The following is a 6,000-nucleotide window of genomic DNA, read 5'->3' on the forward strand; positions in this document are numbered from 1 at the left end:
TTGAGCCACCGCGCCCGGCCTTATATAGTATTTTTTGATACTCTGAAGTTCTACTCTTAGGGGTAGAACTTATAAATGCTCTTTTCTATCTTGGTACAAACTGCCTTGTTTGCTTGTTTACCTTAAAACAGACTTAGACTACTTTAATTTTGGGGGATAGCTTGCCAGAAACCAAGAATTTCATGATCCATGTCCTCAGACCATTTACTTGTCACATCATTCTCAACAAAGAGACTTTGCCAACTATTTTCTGAAAACATTGATGCCATTTGGTCTATAGCCTCCAAATTCCCAATACTGTTCATTATGACCTTATTATAGCCAGATTTATCTTTCCAGTAGCCCCCCCCTTACCCAGTTTCATTTCTGTGATTGCAGTTTACTGCAGTATAGTACACTAAGACAGCTATGAGAAATAGAGACCACATTCACCTGCTCTATTTTATTATTGGGTATCATTGTTAATCTCTTACTGTGCCTAATTTATAAATTAAACTTTATCACAGGTACATATGTACGGGAAAAAAAATAGTATAGCTAGATAGGGCTTGGTTCTATCCATGGTTTCAGGCATCCACTGGGGATCCTGGAATGCATCCCCCATGGATAAAGGGGAGCTACTGTACTTTCCTTCTAATATCAGAGGTTTGTGGACTCTCTTTCTTCTTCAAGGTCAGCCCCTTCATCTGTACTCCTGACCCTTTGGCTCACCTCTTTTAAGATCTCAGACCATCTTTACCTCTTCCCTCTTGGACTTTCAGCCCCTCCCTCTGAACTGAGTCCTTCAGCCTGTAGCCATGTGCTATGAGCACTTAGTCTCTTCCAGCAGCCACGCATTCCCCTTCCTGGGCTCTTCTACTTGCTCTCTTGATTCTGTTATCTCTGCCTCCACCACTTCGCTAAAACAGCTCTCCCTCAAGGTGGACAGTGACTTCTTAAATGCCAAATCCAAAGGTGTATTTTTCATTTTTTATCTTTGTTCGTCTCTTTCTATCCCATGGTACCTCTCTGCCATTCTTCCTGGGTCTTCTTCAAAAGATGGTTTTCCTCTGCACATTCTGTTGTGTGTGTTCTCCAGGATTCTGCACTGATCATGTAATGTTCTCCTTCTGTCCGTGTTCCTGCAGTGACGTCACTCACTGACACGCTCTCTGCTCCCCACTATGTTGTAATCGCTTTTATGCCTTTATGGTTTTCTCAGGCTGCTTTTCCAGGCTTTACGCTCAAGAATATCTCAGTATCCCCACTTGAATCGTCCATGCTTCAATTTCTCTCTCTTTTTTTTTTCTTTTTTTTGAGATGGAGTTTCACTCTTGTTGCCCAGGCTGGAGTGCAATGGCACAATCTTGGCTTACCACCACCTCTGCCTCCCGGGTTCAAGCGATTTTCCTGCCTCAGCCTCCTGAATAGGTGGGATTACAGGCATGTGCCACCATGCCCATGCCAGTTAATTTAGTATTTTTAGTAGAGACAGGGTTTCTCCATGTTGGTCAGGCTGGTCCCGAACTCCCGACCTCAGGTGATCCGCCTGCCTTGGCTTCCCAAAGTGTTGGGATTACAGGCGTGAGCCACTGATACCTCAATTTCTAATGCCCCAAACTAAATTCCTTGTCTTCCTTATTTCTTCTCCTATATTCTCTACCTTGGTTGTCACTACCATTCATCCACATGTAATAAACTTAGAGTTCCACTTTGAGTTTCTGGATGGTTCCAAGTACTAATTCTTCTCTCCCTTTCTCTGTCTACTTCTACTGCCCTAATCTCCACCCTTTTCTTCTCCCTGAATGATTGTAACAACCAAACAGGTCTCCCTGCCTCTACCCTGCCCCCCTTCAAATCCACCCAGAGAATCATGCATCTGAAACCCAGATCTGACCCCTCAGTGGCTGTTTACACCCAGGATAAAGTCAGAGTTCTTTGAGATGTGTACATGGTTGCCATCTGGCTCCAGGCTTATTTTCTGGCCTCATTCTGCAGGCCTCACTCTAAAGAGTGGCCAGCAATTCTGGACTATACCATGTGGTTTCTTACCTTTCCTTTTTCTACTGCCTTGTCTTGCATCCCTAGCGTGGCTAACTCCTACCCAGCCTTAGGACATGCTAGGCACCCCTTTTTCTTGGAAGTGCTCCCTGACCTGTCCATTTCTGGACTAGACACACCCTTGCTTGATATGAAGCTCAGTGATTTTGCTCATCCCATAACCCGATAGTGGCCAGTTTGTGTGCATCCTTTGGCTCCCCTAGACTTCACTTTCCTTAGAGACAGAGATGGTATCTTATTCATCTTTGTAGCTCCAGTGCTTAGCATGGTGCTGGGTGTATAGTAGGTGCTCTGCATATGTTTTTTAAATAAAAAATCAACAGTGACAGTAAATCGACTTGATGGCCACAAAAAAGGGCAAAAATAATTTCTGCATAGGAGTCACCCTTAGAAGGGAGCATGAAAGGGACTTCTGCAGTGTAGATAATGTTCTGGTTTTTGATCTGGTGTGTTTTCAGTTTAGGAGAATACATTGAGCTGTCCATTGTGGTGTGTGCATTTTCTATATGTTATACGTCACTGAAAATATTTTTTTTTCCCAATCAGCGTGACATCTAACCTCCCCAATACAGAAAAACAATTTTCTTCCTTTCAAGCTTTTAAAGTTTTACAGGATATTAGTTCAGATGTCACAGCAAAGAGCCAGGCAGTGCTATTCCTTGATGTTAAGGAAGAATGGAAAAGCATCAGGGAAATACAGGTGGGATTGCCTGGACTTTTGATGGGGGCCAGTGAGGGCCAGCCCTGGTCGCTGGAAGCGACCTGTGCCTCTGTCACACTTATTGCAGGGCCCACATGCTAATCATCAGCAAGCCCTGGGCCTGCCTGTAGTGACGGGGAGACTTCATCTTGCATGCGACTATGAATAATTCATAAACATGGTTATCTGGAAATTTGTGGTCATCATTAGCATTTTAATGAAAAAAAAATGCTGTCATTATCCTAAGTCTCTGTTTTGTTTCTGCCCTTTTTTGTCTCCCCTCTCCGACAGCTAACCATCTCAGTCTTTCCTGAGGACTTGGGAACTGCTGAGGCCCCTGCCAATGTGTTGACTGTCACTATGGGCAGACGGTACCCGGAGGCTCACTGTCATCCAGGCAGCTCATGTATGTATGGGATCAGTCTCTCTCTTGCTTTTTTCCCTTTAATTTTCATTGTAGAATATCACAGAGTCCTGAATTGGTAAAAGCTTTAAAGGTTTAAATAAGGATGTTTAGCAATACAAGAGAATGTATTGCTCTAGGGTAATTTTGAATGTTGCATGGTAAGAAATGTTATCTAAATTAGGATTTTTGTAATCAAGTGGCCCTATAAGACCAGAAGTGTATATCAACAATCTCCCTTTTCTGTTTCAGTGCATCCATTCTTTTTTTCCTTTTTCTTTTCTTTTTTGAGACTGGGTCTTGCTCTGTTGCCCAGGCTGGGTTCCAGTGGCATGAACACAGCTCACTATAGCTTCGAACTTATGGTTCAAGTGATCCTCCCACCTTAGTCTACTGTGTAATTGGGACTACAGATGTGTGCCACCATGCCTGGCTAATTTTGTTTATTTTTTGTAGAGATGGGGTCTCGCTATGTTGCCCAGGCTGGTCTTGACCTCCTAGGCTCAAGAGATCCACCCACCTTAGCCTCCCAAAGTTTCTGGATTACAAGCATGAGCCACCATGCCTGGCCTAATGTATCTATTCTTCTATAGGCTTTTATTTTTTTAAGCTTTCCTTTTTCATCACAATGTATAACATTTGAAACAATAATAATGCCATAAATTAAAAACATTTCTCAGTGATTGTTTGAATTCCTTTATAATCACAAAATTCATGGACCCAGAGGAGAGGTCCCCTGGGTATGTGTCTGTTTAATATGTATTAGGGAGGGAGTTCCTGGCTTTTACTTCTTAGCCTTCTCCAAAGGAAGAAACTCTTTCAGTTCCCTCAGGGATGATCTTCGATGTCTCACAACACTGACGTTTTCCCAGCAGTCTTTTGGGAACTGCTATAGTTGTAGCCTTTTCCTATTTGTCGTTACCCCTGATTAACCTAGGAGAAAAATGATTCTTCCCTTTAATTATCTATCTGTATTTCTATGAAAGGCAATGTGTCTCAGACTTACTTCTTGCTCCCTGCAGTCTTTTGGCCTTGGACCAGTTGTATAGATATTTATTTGTTTTTGTTGCTTTCCTTTGGAACCTGTGGAATTTTGGCTCCAAGTCAGGGGAAATTTGGGGTAATTCCCCATAGTGCTTTTGCTCCCATATCCTTTCTGTAGTTATGCTTATTCGTATTCACTTTTAAGTGCCATTACCTTGTGCAGCTCAGTTTTTTTATTTATAGAAAAGTTATGGCTGGGCTTATGCCTGTAATCCCAGCACTTTGGGAGGCTGAGGTGGGTGTATCACTTGAGCCCAGGAGTTTAAGACCAGCCTGGGCTTCATGACGAAACCATGTCTCTACAAAAAATACAAAAATTAGCCAGGCATGATGGCATGCGCCTGTAGTCCCAGCTACTCGGGAGGCTGAGATGGGAGGATTGCTTGAGCCCAGGAGGTACAGGTTGCAGTGAGCTGAGATTATACCACTGCATTCCAGCGTGGGAGACAGAGCAAGACTCTGTCTCAAAAAAAGAAAAAAGAAAGCAAAGAAAAGTTAGAACCACCCTCAAGTCCTCACCCAGACAATTACTTGTAAAGTAAGTCAGATAGTTAAAAGCAGTGGCATTTTATAGCAGTAGGGAGGGATTGCTGATAATAGAATAGGGATTCGGATCAACAACCAGCATTAAAGCCAGCAGTGTTGGGGTAAACAGCTTTTCACATCTTTTCAGATATTGTTAGTATCTCCAAGGGTGTTACAGTTTTACTCTGAAATTAGCAATTTTCATAGTGAGCATCATCAGAATAAAGTTTATACCTGTACCCTGTGTAACAGGGATCTGCAAACTGTAGCCAATAGGTCAGATCCAGCCTATGCTTATTTTTATAGGAGCTGAGGGTGGTTTTTATATTTTTAAATGGTTACATTTTAAATGGTTATATAAGCACCTACATAATCTCTTTTTTGTCTCTTGGCCCTCAAAGCCTAAAATATCTGTGATCCTGTTAAGAAAAAATTTGCCTACCCCCGTGTAGAAGAAAGTTGGAGGACATGTACTGCCATTGATCCAAGTGAAATTGTTAGTACTTGAGCATTTTTGACATACAAAAAGGTTAATTTCATATGGTTCAAGCTAATATATTTTGAGGACATTGTTCCTTCACAGTGATTAAAATGCTAACATTTGGGCTCTTGAAGTGGAAGAAGTAAATTTACCTGAAAAATTCACATATGTGTTCTTGCTCCTTTTTCCACCTCAGAGAATGACACGTTGGCCATCAGCTGAGTTCCTTTCTAGAGATTACCAAAGGGCCCTGAGCTGCACAGGTGTGTGCTGTCCAGTAATTGCAAGGAAGCTCTTTATTTCCATTTGACTTATTTCTTACTAAGAGCTCTTTATAAGAAAACTGTCTTCTTACTGGGTGCCAGAAACGTGCTACGTGTGCTCAGCATAGCGATTGCTGCCCTGAGGCCTCTACAGAGCTTGTCACTTTGTGCCTTTTTTCTGGTGGGGGGAGAGAGAGTGGCTGCTTTTCCAGGGAGCACATAACTGCATAACACGTTGCCTGAAACGCCCTTCCCTGGAACTAGAGTGTGGTTCATACCCTCTCATGGTTTCCATCTCTGATTTCTTTTCCCGTTGTTGTTGATCCCTCAGTCCAGGCATGAACACTGTTACGTATTTTACTTGATTTGTTCTCCATTCCTCCCTTCTACATGCTCCTTTGTAGCTTGCTTCTCCTGATCATTAAATAAGATTTGGCTGGCTGCTGTAACCCCAGCACTTTGGGAGGCTCAGGTGGGTGGAGGTCAGGAATTTGAAACCAGCCTGGCCAACATGGTAAAGCGTCATTTCTACTAAAAAAAAAAA

General features: G+C 42.6%; 1 protein-coding gene across 4 annotated transcripts in view; it reads left to right on the forward strand.

Moving 5' to 3' along the window:
• Positions 1-6,000, forward strand: part of APBB2 (amyloid beta precursor protein binding family B member 2) — a 414,785-nt gene that overhangs the window by 157,876 nt on the left and 250,909 nt on the right. For all 4 annotated transcript variants that reach the window (XM_023224587.1, XM_031935358.1, XM_023224583.1 and 1 more), the window contains one exon: positions 3,032-3,146. The gene's annotated coding sequence lies outside the window, so the exon portion shown is untranslated. The remainder of the gene's footprint in view (positions 1-3,031; positions 3,147-6,000) is intronic.

The sequence above is a fragment of the Piliocolobus tephrosceles genome, chromosome 3 (genome assembly GCF_002776525.5).
Source record: "Piliocolobus tephrosceles isolate RC106 chromosome 3, ASM277652v3, whole genome shotgun sequence".
NCBI lineage: Eukaryota > Metazoa > Chordata > Mammalia > Primates > Cercopithecidae > Piliocolobus > Piliocolobus tephrosceles.